This window comes from Macaca nemestrina, chromosome 17 (assembly GCF_043159975.1).
Source record: "Macaca nemestrina isolate mMacNem1 chromosome 17, mMacNem.hap1, whole genome shotgun sequence".
NCBI lineage: Eukaryota > Metazoa > Chordata > Mammalia > Primates > Cercopithecidae > Macaca > Macaca nemestrina.
The window spans coordinates 41,492,410-41,509,606 of NC_092141.1; positions in this window are offsets into that span (position 1 = coordinate 41,492,410).

The following is a 17,197-nucleotide window of genomic DNA, read 5'->3' on the forward strand; positions in this document are numbered from 1 at the left end:
ATAGGAGATGAAGCTGGAGGAAAAGGCTGGGGCCACGTGATGCAGGGCTTGGGTTTTCCCTGGGTACAGAGGGACACCACTGAAGAATTTTAGCTAGAGAATTGACATTTTACTTAGGTGTTTTGTTTTCAGACAGGGTCTTTCCATGTTGCCCAGGCTAGTCTTAAGCTCCTGGCCTCAAGCCAACCTCCTGCCTTGACCTCCCAAGTAGCCTGGATTACAGGCATGTACCAATGTACTCGGCTTTATTTTGTTTTGTTGTTGTTGTTTTTAGTTGAGATACACCCTACAGTAAAGTGTACAAATCTTAAGCACACCACAAAGTTCTACGTATGAATACCAGATTAAGATACAGAATGGTCCCATCACTTAGTTTTTAGACCTCTGTTGCTGCTGTGTCAATAATGGATCACAAAGTGTGGAAATGAGAAGATTAGTTAGAAATGTTCTGTGTCAGTTTCGTAGAGAGGCGATGGTGATCCAGATGAGTGTGAAAATGGAGAGAAGTGAGAAATTTGAAATGAATTTTGGAGAGAGAATAGAATGTGCTCATGGAATGAATATGAGTGTGAAGAAAAAAGTGCTGATTCCTAGGTTTGGAGCTTGGGCATCGGGGGAAACAGCAGTGCAATCTACAGAGATGGAGAAGACTAAACACAGGACAGGTGTTTTGGGGAGAGGAAGAAATTGAGAATTCCATTCTGGACATGCTCATTGTGAAATACCTATGAAACTTGCAAGTGAAGATGTGAAATAGTTAGGACTGGGCCTAAAATACAAATTTGGGAGCCATCAGCATCAAAAGGCAATGTATAGATCAGCAGGAGTGGATGAGATTACCCAGGAAGACGGGGTAAAAAGGAAAAGAGAAAGCTATCCAGGAAAAAGACTGAAAAATTCTAATACTTAGAATCAGATAGTGGAGGAGCCAACAAAGGAAACCAAGGATAAATCTAAATCTAAGCAAATCAGGAGAGGATAGTGTCATGGAAGCTAAGAGGGAGAACATGGTCAGACTGGTGTTCACAATCCTGGCGGGGAGGTGAGGATATTTATGTCCATTTGGTGACATGGGGGTCATGGTGATCTTGAGAAGTCAACTCTGGAGCACGGTGGGTATCAGCCAGATTTTAGCAGGTTGAAGAGTGAATGGGAGGTAGTTAGTAGAGACAGCTTTTTTTTTTTTTTTTTTAATGATATTGAGATGAAAGGTGAAATCTAGTTTGAAAGAGAAGAGAGACACAGGCTGGTAACTGGACAGTCATTTGGTATACAGAGATTTTTAAGATGAGGGATACTAGAGCTTAATTGTTCATTGGTGGGAATTCTCTAGCATAGAGGGAGATATTAATCCAGAAGACAGTAGAGGAAACCAAAGGACCTTGAGAAAGTAAGGGGAGATGAGATACAGAGTAGAGGTGAAAGAGGAGAAGATATGTACAAATTTTGGTAGGTTTAGAGGTTTGGTGATGAAAAGATGGAGTTGGTACATACTTCTTTTTTCTTTCCTAAATGGCACAAGTAAAAGCAGAATAGGGGCATGGGAGGTTTAAAGATTAGATGCAAAGTTGTTTGAGGGAGTAAGTGGGAGTTGGACACTTATGGACAGATGGATTACTAGGAATAAGTGCCTGTTTGAGATTTGTGATCATGAATCAAAAGCAAAGCCAGTCTTGGGTGACTTTCCCTAACTACGTGCTTCAGTGCCAGCATGGAGAACACAGAGTTTGGGTTCTGCCAAGCAAGCTGGGAAGGAGAGAAGAGCAAGAGAGCAACTCCATGGTGGCCTATGTGATCCAGGCCAGATGGTAGCACCAGGGAGTGAGAGAAGTGAGAATGTCATGGAGCTCAAGGGAAGCATAGAAGATGTCAGGCCTGTAAACAGAGTCTCCAAGAAGGAATTTTCTCTCCCCAGCAACCTTCAACGTTAGCTCACCGATGAGGGCACTTGCCTAAGAAGCAGTGGTGACACCCAGTGACCACTCTTTGAAGTGCACCTTCTTGGTTTTATGTTGTCAGCAGATCCGGAAGTGTGCGTTACGTTCCACTTGGGGGGCACCAGAGCCCTCGGCATTCTCTCCGTGGTTCTGTCTCGCAGGATTCTGTCCCATTGGTCCTGGGCATTTCAAGGGGATGGAGAGGCTGCTGCTTAGGGGGTAACTAGAAGTGGACTGAAGGCAATCTGGGGGCTGTTAGCTCCAGACCCCAGACCTGGGCTTCTCTGCTAGTCCTGAGACAGATCCTGAATCCTGGGATGACTTTGGGTATTCTAAAACCCTGCCTGGGTTTTAAAAAAATGCCAGGTAGTGACATAATCCTTTTCCAGCCCGCAGTTATCCTGGGGAAATATCATTCTGGCTGACCCAGAACTGTGTGAGGACTCTCTTCTCAGCACCACCTCCCGAAAGTTGACTGTCCCTGGGGTTCTAAGAGGGTCCTGCTGTCTCTGACTCCACTTGACCCAAGGACTGGGATCCAGCTTAGTCTAGAGGGAAACACAGATTCCTCCCAAAGTCCTGTCAGTCATTAGAGGTACTGAGCGTGACTTCTGGGCCAAGCAGTTGGGTGTCCCTTAGTTAGAGGGTATAGGGAAATACAAAGAAGACCAAGACAGGACAGCCCCTTTGCAGCAACCTAAGGCACTTTTACTGTTCTGATCAATTACCCTGTACCAGGACATGCTGTTTTCCCTTCCACTTTAAGAAGTTAGTAAATCAGGTTTGAGTTCAAACACAAGAGGGTCACTGAGGCATGAACCATGGCATGGGGTAGGTGAGGGAGGTGGTTTCTAAGGTGGTCAAAAAATTGAGGAAAACTGATTCTGACTCACCTCTATCCTGCTTCCCCATTTCTTATCTCACACTCCCCAGTTTGAACTTGACTTTGTACTTAGGGCAGCCTGGTGTCGTGGAAGGAGCCTGTGCTGAACTTGTAGTCAGGTCATCCCTTGGCCACATCTGCTTCCACATTAGCAAAATGGTGATGTGGTGATGGCACATGGTTGTAGCGAAAAATTAAACAATGTACATGAAAGTGTTTCTTACACCAACACAATGCTTTGGTTTAAGGCATTATTATTAGATATTTATACGAAGGCAGATTTCACAGACATTAAGGAAAAAGAAAAAAGCTTTATGGCAATGAAATTCCATTAGATGTGTACCAGGCCCTGGGGGAACCCGTCAGAGGAAAAGTGACCGTTGATGTCTTTTCCAGGACTGGGAGAACACAGAAGTGGGTAAAGGAGAAGATCCACCGCTTGGAGTCAGACAGACTTAGCTTCTTATCCTGTATTTGCCAGTTACTGGTTGTGGCATCTCAGACAAGTTCCTGAACTTCCCAGATGCTCAGTGTACCCCTGTATAAAGTGGAGATAATTCCTCCCTGCCGACCTGTTGAGAAAATTCAATGAAGTGTTGCCTGTAAAGCACCTTGAATAGAGTATGCACTCAGTGAATATGGTATCATGAAAATGCATTCATTTAGGTCATCCCAAACTAGATATTTTGGACATATATATACTATGGGCCAGACACCAAGCTAGGTAGTGGGTGACTTTGTCTTATAGCACTTATAGCTTTTCAGATAGACAGTTCTAGTTCAAATCCTAGATTTACCACTTACCAGCTGTAGAAATGTATTTAACTTCTTTGAGCCCTAGTTTCTTCCTATGTAAAGTGAGGGAGAATAATATCTATTTTGAGAGATTATTGTAATAATTATATAATCTATGTAAAGTACCTAGCACAGTACCTGGCATGAACAAAGTCTCAAAAATGGCAGTGATTATAATTAATATGATCATGCTGAAAGTTAAAAGAATGTATCAGATTTAAAGCCAGACACCCAAATGACTTTATTTATAGCATTAAATTCATCCTTGAACCAACCTTCTTTGCATTAACTAAAATATGGGATTTACTTCCCCTTATACACATCTACACATCATTCCCAAAATACTTAAAGCAAGAGAGTTCTATTGGCTGTAAAGAGGGACATGGTAAAATACGGAAATGGGCAAGAGAGGACAGCTGTGTTATCTGTCTTTAGAGCTTTTTCAGGGAAGTCCTTTGAAGATTTTAAGTGTTCTTGCCAAGAGTACATCCTCCCCACCCCAAGCCTCAATTGCCAGATGGACATGCCCTATGCACATGCCTTTTCCTCTAGGGAAACCCTGCTCAGGGTCTCAGTGTCCCCTGGCCCAGCTGCCTTAACTTAGAGCAAATGCAAACTTGCCCTGTATCCCCAGCGGCTCAGAACTGCCCTGCCAGCTCTCAACCCTCCTCTACCCTTTTTCTTTCTCCTTGCTTCCTGGTCTTGCCTCCTTGCTCCAGCCAGACCCACAGCAGTTCTGAGTGTTTGCTCACTTTTACTCCTCCAAGGAGGACGGGCTTTCGCTATGGTCTCTGTCCACACCCACAGCTCAGAGACAGCCTGATCAGTGTGTACACAAACCCCTTCCTGGCTGGTGGTGCTCTCCTTGGAAAGCCATTTACTAGTCCATAAAAGGGCCTGACCACTTAAAACAAACATGGACTCAGTCAAACCAGAAATTTAAAATTGCAGCACTTTAATTCGGGTCAACCTTCGTTCTCTTTCCAATGCTGGTGCCTTACCCTGCCTTACCCTGTCTGAGTGTTTCCCATGTGCTTAACCCTCCTGCCTCCCAGTGGCTGCCACACCCCAGTGGGCCTCTTGGTGCTAGGTGTGGGCTGAGAGTTCCCATCCCCACTGTGGAATGACAGCGATGACAGCTAAGCTTTATTTTCACTCCATGCACAAGTGCTTACTAAGCCCTAAGCTCCAGGCACTGTTCTAGATATCAGGGGTCAGCAGAGAACAAGACAATAAAGTCCCTGCCCTTATGGAGCTTATATTCTGCAAGGGGAGAAGTAATAAATATACCGTGCAGTGTCAGGTAGTGATACATGCCATTCAGAAATCCAAATCAGGCAGGACATGGTGGCTCATGCCTATAATCCCAGCACTTTGGGAGGCCGAGGTGGGTGGATCACTGAGCCCAGCAGTTCGAGACCAGCCTGGGCAACATAGAGAGACCCTGTCTCTACATATACACACAAAAATTAGCTGAGTATGTGTTGGGGGAAAGGCTTATGGGGCGCCTGTATAAACTGGCTATAAAAATATGGGACAATAAATTGTGAAAAGCCACAAGAGGCCTCTGAGGAGGAAAGTCTTCTTATCGCCATTATGTTCCCATGCTCTGAGCGAGACTTGCTCTTACCCATAAACACTGTGTTCAAGAAAAAAGACACTCCTTTGAAACATTAGAATGTGGCCAGATGTACAGTTAAACCCACTCCCACTAACTACTCTCCAATAAGTTAAAGATATACCGTTTGAGCACAAGGGAGATTCATTTAAATCGCCTCTGCTATAGATTACACGTATGACACACTGCCTCCCTTTCACTGTTTCACCCTGAACATCTGCTGCTTCTTAGATCTAAGTGATTGTACTCAATAAATAGTGTGGAGACCAGAGCTCTGAGCCTTTTACAGCCTCCATTTTACAATTGGCCCCCTGGCCCCCACTCTTTATGCACTCTTAACCTGTATCTTCTCATTCCTTTATCGCCACCAGACTTTGGGTACCCTACGGGTGGTGTCGAGACTGGTCCCCAACAAGTATGGTTGCATGCATCTGTGGTCCTATTTACTTGAGAGGCTGAGGCAGGAGGATTGCCTGAGCCCAGGAGGTCAAGGCTGCAGTGAGCCGTGATTGCACCACTGCACTCCAGCCTGGGTGGCAGAGCAAGAAAAAAAAAAATTCTAAACAAAACAAAACAAAAAAACACCCCACATTTCACAACAGGGTCAGGGGCACATCAACGATGGGAGGTGATACTTTAGATAGGGTGATCAGGGAGGACTTCTCTGTGGAGGTGACTCTTGTGCAGGTCCCTGAGCAAAGGGAAGAAGGAGCCTTGGGAATAATGGGGGTAAGGTTTCCAGGCAGAGGGCACAGCAAATCACTGGGGTAGAATGAGCTTCACATGTTTGAGGAACATCTGGGAGGCCTCATTTTTTTTTAATGTCATACAGTGATGAGCACTTAAAAAATTGTGATAAGATATATATAACATAAACTCCCCCATTTAAACCATTTTGACATATACAGTTCACTGGAATTAAGTACATTTATGCTGTTATGCAGCTATCACCACGATCCATCTCTAGCACTTTTTATCATCTTCTCAAATTGAAACTCTGTGCCCATCAACAGTGACTCCCCCTCCCTTCCTCCTCCAACCTCTGGCAACCACCATTCTACTTTCTAGGTGTCAGCACTTTAAATGTGTCATCTCATTTCATCTTCAAAACAACTGTAGGCCGTGAGTTTTACTGTGATCCCTATTCTACAGATGAGGAAACTTAAACTGAGTGAACTGTCTCAGATCACACAGCCATTAAGTGAGGGAAGGAGGTCTCCATTCACAGTGCTTCTGGCTCAGGCTCCTGCTTGTAACTGCCTACCTGGTAGGGGTTTAGGATGTCCTTCTGCTGCCCCTCTGACAACACAGAGGTGAGTTGAGAGAGTTTCATGTGGATTACAGACAATGTGAGAAGCTTTTCTGGTTGGGACTGGAGGGGGTTTGTTGTACCTCACTGGTCCTGTCTGCCTGGAAGGAAGAGGCCGTTGCCCAGTGACAAGGATTGGGGAGGGAAGGGAGAGTAGGTAACCAACATCTGTCTGCTATTCTCCTTTTCCATCTTTGTCTTCTGAGCTGTCTTTCAAGGGGTATCAGCTGCTCTGAGTGGATAAGCATGGGCATCTTTATCGCTTGGTGTCCAGTCAGCCAGGTAGCACTACCACCACTTATTTATTACTTGGTTATAACACAGTGCTAGGTGCTGCAAAGAGATTCATCCAGGAGCTACACGTGACACAGATACAGCTATGCGGCAGATATCAGAAAGAAAAAGCAGAACCAAAGGAAATCAAGATGAGACTAGGCAAAAAAAAGGACAGTACTTGAGTTACATCTGGACCAGAGTAAGTCTGTTCTTGATGATGGAGTGTGTGCAAAACTGGGATGGAGTGGCTCTATTTGTTGCAGCTGGAGCCATGACCACCTGTCCTGTTCCAATAACCAGGTTGTTGGAAGAGCTGTCAGTTTCCTGGTTTGAGTGGTCTTGGCTTTGGTGCCAGGAGATGTTGAGTTTCACTTCCTGACTTCCCATATATAAGCTGAAAGAGCTCAGGCAAGTTGCCTTACCCCTCCAAGGCTATTTCTTCATTTGAAAACATAATCATACCTACTTTTTAGGGTTGGGGAGAAGATCAAAAGAGATAAGGTGTGTCAGATGTCTAATTAATGTTTGTTACATAGTAAGTGCTCAACAAATATTCATTCCTTGCTGGGTAGAGCATGAGTATGCACCCAGTGGCCAGGAGCCAAGCCTTCTTCCTCCTTATCATGGTCAGCACCATTTCTGACCTGCTGGCTTGTCCTCTCTAATCACTGGGTTCAGCTTTCAATTTGGGGATCCTTGCTACACAGTTTGCTGTTCAGACTTAGTGAGGAGAGGCCTTAGCTAGGGGTATTTGAATTTTGGAGAACAATACAGCAGTCATACCTCTTACCTATTTGGGGATAACCTCCTCACAAGCAGTATATTGGAAGGCAGGATACTGCCTGTGCCTCACCTCCCACCGTGGAAGCAGACAGGGTGAGGTCCTACCCAGGACTTGGGATCTAGAATGTAGGATAATGGAGAGGGGCACTTAGCCCCTGGAGCCTGCCCAGTTCTTAATCTCGGTCTTCAGTCTCCTGCTGATTCTGTGGGCACCCTCTTGTCCTTTCATCAGGTCCCCTTTCCTCATGGGATAATCGATTTCTGTTGCTTGCAATTCAGTCTTGTGCAACACTGAGGTCTTCTCAGATCAATCCTGAGAGAGATTTCAAGGGGCCTTGGGTTGTTAGAACAATGGGAGACAGCTGGCTAGAAAAGGTACTGGGCACAACCTTGGTACAACTCTTTCCTCCCAGCAGCAGGGTAGTGGGTGGTTAATTGGGGCATGCATACTGTCAGCTCCAGGCAGTCGCTGAGCTGTTTATTCACTTGTTTATGTTTGCTTGTTTGTTTTTTGGTAAGTGTATGTGTTTTCTATGTGTGCTGTAACCTCCTCAAGATTAAAGCTTTCTTTTACATCTCTTGTACAAAGTCACAGAACCCCAGACCTGGAAGAGTCCACAAGAGATCATGTGGTTTAGCTTCTTACCTCAAGGCCACCAAATGTTTAACCACCCAACACCCCTAGTTTGTCTCAGAGACGCTCCAAGAAATGGACACATTTAATGTCCCCAATCACCCATTCCAATGGTGGCTGCTTTGCTTTGAGCCTATTTTCCTTACACAGTTTGTAATGCTCGTAGCTTCTTCATGAAAGCACTTCAGAGGATGATAAAATCATCCCTCAGCCTTCTTTTCCCTGAGAGCCAATGGTGGGAAAACCCAGCTGCCTACAGGTCCAGGCACTTACCAAAAGGGTGAGCTGTGAGTGTGTGCACATATGTTGTAGGGGCAGTGGGGTAGTGCTGGGTCTGGAAAGAAGCCTTGGACAGCACCTGCCCTCTCCTGCTGACTGTTGATACTGGTGGAATGTAGGCTGTGTTTTTGAGAGATCTTATGAATTTTTCAGGGAAGCTGGAAATCTATAATTATAAGTGAGAGTCCTGATTTTTTAAAATGTTGGCAACTAATTTGATTTTTAAAAACCATGAACCAGGCCAGGCATGGTGGCTCACACCTGTAATCCCAGCACTTTGGGAGGCCAAGGCAGGAGGATCACTTGAGGCCAGGTGTTCGAGACTAGCCTGGCCAATATGGTGAAAACCCATTTCTACTAAAAATACAAAAATTAGCCAGGGGTGGTGCTTATAATCCTAGCTACTCGAGTGGCCAAGGCATGAACTCAGGAGGCACAGGTTGCAGTGAGCCTGAGGCAGGAGAATAGGGTCTGGAGGCAGGGAACCTAAGGCTGATTCACCCTGACTTCCTAGAACTAAATCAAAAGGAAAACCCCAACTTCCCACACCTAAGTAACAAAAGGACCAGAGGCTACTCCCTTTGTGAACCACCCGCCTTTCTGCTTGGCAGATAGAAAATTGAAAGTACCTCTGATAGATTGCTTTCCAAAACCAACCAGACATTTGCATCGGAGGATAACTTTGTAACTTCACTTCAGCCTCTGATTGTTTGTGGAAAGCAACCAATTAGACTGACTGCAGGCCACCACTTCATTTGCATGGGGTGAACACCAAGTGCCCAATGGGAAACCTCTGGAGGGTATTTGGACCCCAGAAAATTCTGTAACAGGGGCTCTTGAGCCCCTATGCTTGGGCCTGCTCGAGCTTTCATTTTCAATAAATCTCTGCTTTTGTTGCTTCATTCTTTCCTTGCTTAGTGCATTTTGTCTAATTCTTTTTTCAAAATGCCAAGAACCTGGACACCTTCCACTGGTAACATATTTTGGTGAGCCAGCCAAAAGGCAAGCCCAAAGTCTGGGGTTCATTTTTCTCCTTTCCCCTTTCCTTTATGCTCCATACAGAGTAATCTCTCTCTCTCTCTCTCTCTCTTTCTCCCTCTCTCTCTCTTTTTCCTTTGCAACTAGGGACACTTGGTGAGCAGCGCCTAAGCATTGAGGCAACTGCAGATATCTGGCTATGGCAGGTGAACTGAAAGGGTTTCCATGTGGAGGCACCTAACTGCCACCGCCCAGTTCGCTTAAGGGACCTGGGTATTTTTCCTTGTTTTTTCCTTTCTTTCTTTTTCAGTCTTTCCATGGCTGTTTCCTAGTAGCTCCTTGGTAATTGAGGGCAACTGGCTGGAACCACTCTCCACGGTTGCCTGAAGGCCGAGTGAATGGGGATAATTGCCCTGCCCAGAAGCAGGAAGGACTCTTCTATCTTTTCTGGTTGTGGTCCCTGATCGCTGCAAGTAGCACAGCTTGGGGCGAACTCATAAGTGTTTCAGGTGACTTAAACCTTTTCTTATGCTAAATTCTTCCCTTCTTCTACTTGACTGGCTACGGGCGGGCGAAAGAAACCCACTCAGCCTCCAGTCCCTATCATTAAAGTTCATGGCTATCTCTAGTGGAATGAAGAGCATGGGAAAGTGTGGCCTTCCTTAACAAATTATAAGAGTGCCGGAAGTCCAGGCCTTCATCCAAGGATAAAAGGAAAGCTCATAGTAGGCCATGACCTCTGGAGGGAAAATATGCAAAGTGGCACTGATGCCCAACTAAGGTCAGAGACATCTGACACTCTAAGATTGGACACCCTGGGGGAATCCTCTGGACTGCAACCTCTCCAAAGGGAACGCCCTAGGCACAGGTTCTGAGGCCTAGTACAAGCCATCCTTAGAATTTTCTCTTGCAGTTGCAATACTGTTTGGCCCCAATATTGTTTGGAATCTGGAGTTTGCTGTTGAATGGGAAAGTGGGATGGAGTTGCATGTATCCAGGCTTTAGTGCTGCTGTCCTAAGCAGGGTTGGGTCTGGTTAATATGTGACGCTCTCCTTTGGTGCTGTTTGGCCCCAGCGTTCTTTGGAATCTGGGGAGGTCTGGCCTTTAAAAATCAAACTGCTATGAAAACTGCTTTACCTGAAATTTTGGTTCATGGCCTTCATTGGATTACCTACTGGGGCAAACGAAGTAAAACTGGCAAGCTTGTATTGCTATCTCACAGCTAGGGTTCCAACGTAAAAGCTATTGGAGCTTCGTTTATGTGTGTGTATACATGCCTAGATGTGTTTGTTTGTATGTATGCTTATTGTTATATGTTGTGTCTACCAAACTGGCTTATAAGTAGAAAAGCCCTCATAAATTAAATAAATAAGTTTAAGCAATTTTCAAGTTCAAGTGACTTAAGTATAACTTTACTAAACAAGCTGCTTTTAAAATTATTGGTAAAATAAAAATAGAAATGCCTTCAGAATGGTCAGCATACATTTTTGTCTGGATTTTATATTTGTCTCTGCTGGATATTTTGAGGTGTCCAGGTTTGGCATAGAAAGTTATAAAACTATAAACCCAGCCAAAACAAAGTGATCTTGGTTTGGGTGCCCCCTTTTTTTTGACAAACATGAGTAATTTAATGTTGTCAGCTAAATCTTGTGAGTTATTAGCAAAAATACATACGTATTTAACTCTGAGACTCTTTCTTACTTAGGTTTAGGTGAACACCTGATATTCACTGGCTATTAAAAATGTAGTTAACAAGGAAATAACTAACTTTAAATGATAGTGTCTAATATCTCACTTTACAGGAGTTATCTAGATAAATGTAAGTGAAAAAATTGAGTACATGTAAATGGGATAAATGGTTTTTGTAAATGTTTTGTGTAAATTAAAATCTTAAAATTATTTTTGATGCTTATTGAATAAGTGGATCATTTCCAATGAAGAGAGGATTGTGATATGGGGAAATATGTTTTTAAAAATTGTGGAATTGTTCTTATCTATAAATGCCCATGTCTGATAGTTCAAGATTTCTTGCTTTTTAGTGTTTTGCTAAAGTTTTAGGTTACTAAGGACAAAATGTGCCAAAAAGGTTTGTGATATTAGTGAGAAAAATAATAATTTTGTCTAATTCATAAGTTATCTAAAAGTTAGTTCAAATTACAGATTTGAAAAAGTTATTTATGAAACAAGGTAGAAGGGACCAGTAAGTAGGGAAGAAAGATGTGGAAAAGTTTAGATAATAAAATATTCTTTAAAACCTGGTAGAGAATTGGAGAAATTCGGCTAATTAACATTTTTGTAGTTAAAGTTCTTAGTCTTGATTAAAGTAAAATAAGAAATATTGTAAAAAAATGCGTTGGCAGTTTGGCAATTCCTTTTTAATATAGTTAAGCTGTGTATGTATGTGTGGAGTCAAATTTCACATACATGCTTGCATTGCTTCACACTATGTTTACTGTTTTGCATGGACAGTGCTGGCACTGGAGTACTTACTGATTATATGCCTGGAGTGAATTTTTTTTTTTTTGAGATGGAGTCTGGCTCTGTCACCCAGACTGGAGGGCAGTGGCACGATCTCGGCTCACTGCAACCTCTGCCTCCTGGGTTCAAGTTATTCTTCTGCCACAGCCTTCTGAGTAGCTGGGATTATGGGTGTGTGCACCATGCCTGGTTAATTTTTATATTTTTTAGTAGACCTGGAGATTCACTATGTTGGCCAGGCTGGTCTTGATGTCCAGACCTCAAGTGATCCACCCTCCTTGGCCTCCCAAAGTGCTGGGATTACAGGTGTGAACCACCATGCCTGGTCGAGTGTATTTCTTGATTGCACAGGATATACGGTGATATTGGTGAACTTAAGGATACTGAATTGTGTATCAGGAATAAAATATTCACTATGTGGGTTTTCTGGGGGAGCTCTGGGTAACACTGCTGCCTCCCGGGTAGATTGAGTAGGAAGAATTTAGGGTTGGTTTCCTGTTTGTTTTTGCTTCTAATTTTCATTTGTTTGCTGTTTATGCTCCTCTGGGCTTTGCTTATGTATGCATATATATAAAACCATGATTGTTTTAGTTTCTAGTGGAAGGCTTTTATTTGGTTCTATGAACAGTTATTTTGTTTCCTATGCATTTCTAGCAAGTAATTTGTTCCATTTGTCTGGAATTTCTAGGCTACCTTTGTTGGGTTCACAGGAATTGATGGAGCACACCAGCTTGTTAACTTTAAACTAACTTTTTGGATATTAGGCTTCATGATACTTTAAGTGTATTGAGTATACTTTCAAGTTATATTTTTCTCTCTGCCTAATTTGTCCAGACTTTGTAAACTATTTGTGAATATTCTTTTTTTTTCTTTTTTGAGATGGAGTCTTGCTCTGTTACCCAGACTGGAGTGCAGTGGTGCGATCTCGGCTCACTGCAACCTCTGCCTCCTGGGTTCAAGTGATTCTCGTGCCTCAACCTCCCAAGTAGCTGGGATTACAGGTGCCTGCCACCATGCCCAGCTAATTTTTGTATTTTTAGTAGAGACAGGGTTTCACCATGATGTCTGGGGTGGTCTTGAACTCCCGACCTCAGGCGATCTACCCACCTTGGCCTCCCCAAGTTCTGGGATTACAGGCATGAACCACTGCGCCTGGCCTGTGAATATTCTTAATTCGTGGCAATGTTTGTGTTTGCATATAGTTGAGCCACAGTCACTAGGGCTGCTCGGGGAGAGAGAACCCAGAAACCTGCCACGCTGGCAGAAGGGTAAGAATTTCTTACCAGTCGGGTCTCTGGCCTCTCTCTCTCTGTGCAAACGATTGAATGAATGAATGGTAAAAGATTATAAGAAGGTATGGGAATGTAAGTTTTTGTAAACCTTTAACATATTTAATAGGCTTTCAAAATCAAATTTCAGCTTACATGTTTAGTTACATGGGAAGCATTGTGAAAATAAAAAAAAAGTTTAATTTTCTTCAGGTTATATTTCAGTGAATATTAACGTATGTTACAAAATTATAGGGGATTTCTAAAATTCTAAATATGTCTGAGTATGTGCTATCAATCATAATTATGTTTATTATATTAACTTACTATAGACCACCAAAATAGCCAAATTTCTTTGTATTAAAGTGTTAACTCAAGTAGAACAAAAATTAATTGAGTACCAAGAAAATACCTTGCCAGATTTGCATGCTAAATCAGCAGATACTAAAATTGTTTAGATATACAGTTTGAATGAACTCCAAGGTCTAAGTCAAATTGCCTATGATAACCCATCAGTTGTCAGTGCTATGCAGCTAAATTGGAGAAACAACTGTTATTCAAGAGGACATAAGTCAGATGTTAAGCATGGACTCATGAAGAACCAGGACAGCAGCCTTGCCCTTCCTGAGTCCTTCAAGCTTCTGTTATTAAAGGTTATGCATTCCATGACTCTTCATGGAAAAGATAAAATAATCCAAATTAAATATGTATTGGTGTGCTGACTTATAAATTGCTAAAGTAGTTTATAACCACTGTTTGGTTTGTCAATCCATACTGCTGAGAAGACAAAGCTTCAGGTACATTTGGTTACCTCATGGACCATTTAAACATTTCAATTGTCATTTTCAGTGTATGTTTCTAGTTGTAAAAAAGCCTTCCTATGCAAGAGGGCTGATGTTATAATAGTAGATTATTATGCTACAGTGTATTTTTACCAGGTAAAGAAAACTTTACGGTTCACTGAGGACAGTCAACCCCTTCACAATCTAGAACCCAAAGACTGGGTCTTCTGAGAACATCTACTGTAAAGGCTATAGTTGCACAACAGACTTTAAATTCTTTTGTGAAAGTTATGATAGAATCGGCTGAACAGAGAAGTATCTGTGCAGCTGCTGGCACTTGTGGCCTATGGAGACATACATCAAATGAAGACTATAGAGATTTAGTTGTAGGGGATTAGCGAAGAGATTTCTTAGTTAAGTGAGTAGATTCTTTAGCACATTCTCTGATCTATTTAATTTTAGGTGGTTTGGTTTATGGGGACCCTGGGTACGAAGTATGCTCCAAACTCTTGGTATTATCCTCCCAGTAGTCATAATAATAGTCTCCCTGGTGCACTGTATTCTCTCAAAGGCTTTAAATGCTTGCATTCAGCCATCTCTAGAATGTCAAATGGTCTCTCTTCAACTGGAATGATGAGAGCTGAAAAAAAATGCCTGACCAGGAGGATACCATAACCTATGAATGATGTGGTGAGGTTGGAAACCCAAAATGATGGCAAGTGAGTGTGGTGCTAAGGCCCTACATTTTGGTCACAGTCTCACCCAAGTGAGAACCTGACCAAAAAGGGAGAATTTTTAAACAAAATTCTGGGAGGCCAGTGTTTTGGACTGAGCCCATGTGCTAGGCCCCAGCAAACCAAACAAACCAAAACACATAGATCCTAAAACAGACCAGGTTTTGTTTTTCTCCTGCAAACAGGATGTTCCACCGTAAGGAGGTACCCTCTACTCAGTCCTTGTTCCCACCTTACAAAACCCACTCTTGTTTTATTGTTTCCCAGTGGGTTTCAAGACCAAATAAGTACATTTATGATGGTAATACTGACATCAATGACTAAAGTTTCGGTCAATCTCTCAAAATTGAGAAAATGACCAAAAGGGGGAAATTGTTAAAGCAAATTAAATATAGCCTGAGAAGGGCTCTGTATTTCTATATCGGAGTCCTTGTGGACAAACGGTAACCTAACTTAGGAATACGTGCCTGTAAAAATAGCTGAGTCTTGGCCAATTCCAGCAACCCCAAATCAGGCCAGGAGATAAGGTACTTATTAAAACATGGAAGGAGAGATCACCTGCTCTGGATAATACTGGCCATTTTTATAGTGCCTCCTTCCAAACTTATGGAATCACTTCCTTTGTAGTAATTAGCAGAATGTTTCAATTCATGTCTGTAATGAACATTCCTGACAGCATAAGTATCCACCCCCTGAGGTTCCTGTTAAATCTTTTAACCATATTCATTTCCTCTCACATAGAGACCATCAAGCTTCAGATGATCATGTGACAAGGTTTCCAGTCAGTTCCAGGTGAAGACACCACCCCTGGCCATCAGGATGCCACCCTGTCTCCACTAGACAGGGTAGGGCCAGAGTTCCATGATCTCCAATAGGGAACCTAAGGGTTCACCTGACTTCCTGGAACTAAATCAAAAGGAAAACCTCAACTTTCCGCACCTAAGTAACAAAAGGACCAGAGACCACTCCCTTTGCAACTCCCACTCCTCACTTTCTTCTTGGAGATGGAAAATGTTTTGAAAGTACCTCTGATTGTCTTTCCATAACCAATCCGACGTTTGCATAGGAGTGTAACTTTGTAACTTCAGCCTCTGATTGGTTATGGAAAGCAACCAATCAGACTAATTGCAGTCCAAATCTTCTTTTGCATAGGAGTGTAAATTTGTAACTTCACTTTAGCCTTTGATTGGTTGTGGAAAGCAACCAATCAGACTGATTGCAGGCCAAATCTTCTTTTGCATAGGAGTGTAACCTTTGTAACTTCACTTCAGCCTCTGAGTGGTTGCTTTCCACAACCAATCAGACTGATTGTGGCACCACTTCATTTACATGGGGTGAACAACAAGTGGCCAATGGACAACCTCTAGGAGGTATTTGGACCCCAGAAGATTCTACAGCAGGGGCTCTTGAGCCCCTATGCTGGGGTCTGCTCCCACCCTGTGGAATGCACTTTCATTTTCAATAAATCTCTGCTTTTGTTGCTTCATTCTTTCTTTCCTTGCTTTGTTTGTGTGTTTTGTATAATTCTTTGTTCAAAATGACAAGAACCGGCCGTGTGCGGTGGCTCACGCCTGTAATCCCAGCACTTTGGGAAGTTGAGGCAGGTGGATCACCTGAGGTCAGGAGTTAGAGACCAGCCCGGCCAACATGGCGAAACCCCCTCTCTACTAAAAATACAAAAAAATTAGCAGGACATGGGGGCGCACACCTATTATCCCAGCTACTTGGGAGGCTGAGTCAGGAGAATCGCTCGAACCCAGGAGGTGGAGGTTGCAGTGAGCTGAGATTGTGCCATTGCACTCCAGCCTGGGCAACAGAGCCAGACTCTGTCTGAAAAAAAAAAAAAAAAAAAAAAAGACAAGAACCTGGACATCTTCCACCCGTAATAAGCCAAGACTGTGCCACAGCACTCCAGCCTGGGCGACAGAGTGAGACTCTGTCTCAAAAAAATTAAAATACAACAACAGCAGAAGTATGAACTAAAAAAACCACCTCTGTGGGGTGGATGTGGCCTTGGGGGTACCAGTTTCCAGATCTTGTGTCAAGCGGCCTAGGACCTTATCTGTATCCTTTGTTACCTGTCACGGATACTGACCTTAGGCTTGGACCACCAGGATCCTGCCCTGCACCCCACGCTTTAGTTGGCCCACTCCAGCTGGAGGGCATGTTCCCTTCTAGATCATGCTCCTGGTACCCTGGACTCTGGAAATTCCTGTGCAAACAGCCCTGAGCCTGCTTCCAAGGTCTGACTTCCCTCCACCCAGGGCAGCCTGCACTGTTAGAATGAAGGATGGCAGGGTAGGGGGTGTGTGTTTGCCTGAATGCATTGGGAGTCCCCCTTCGGTATGTATGGGATGGAGTCGTGTGGGAATAGAAGCAGCAAGACTACTAGCAAGGGCTCTGCATTTGTTCTCTTGTCCCTGGCTAGGCAGTCGTCAGGGG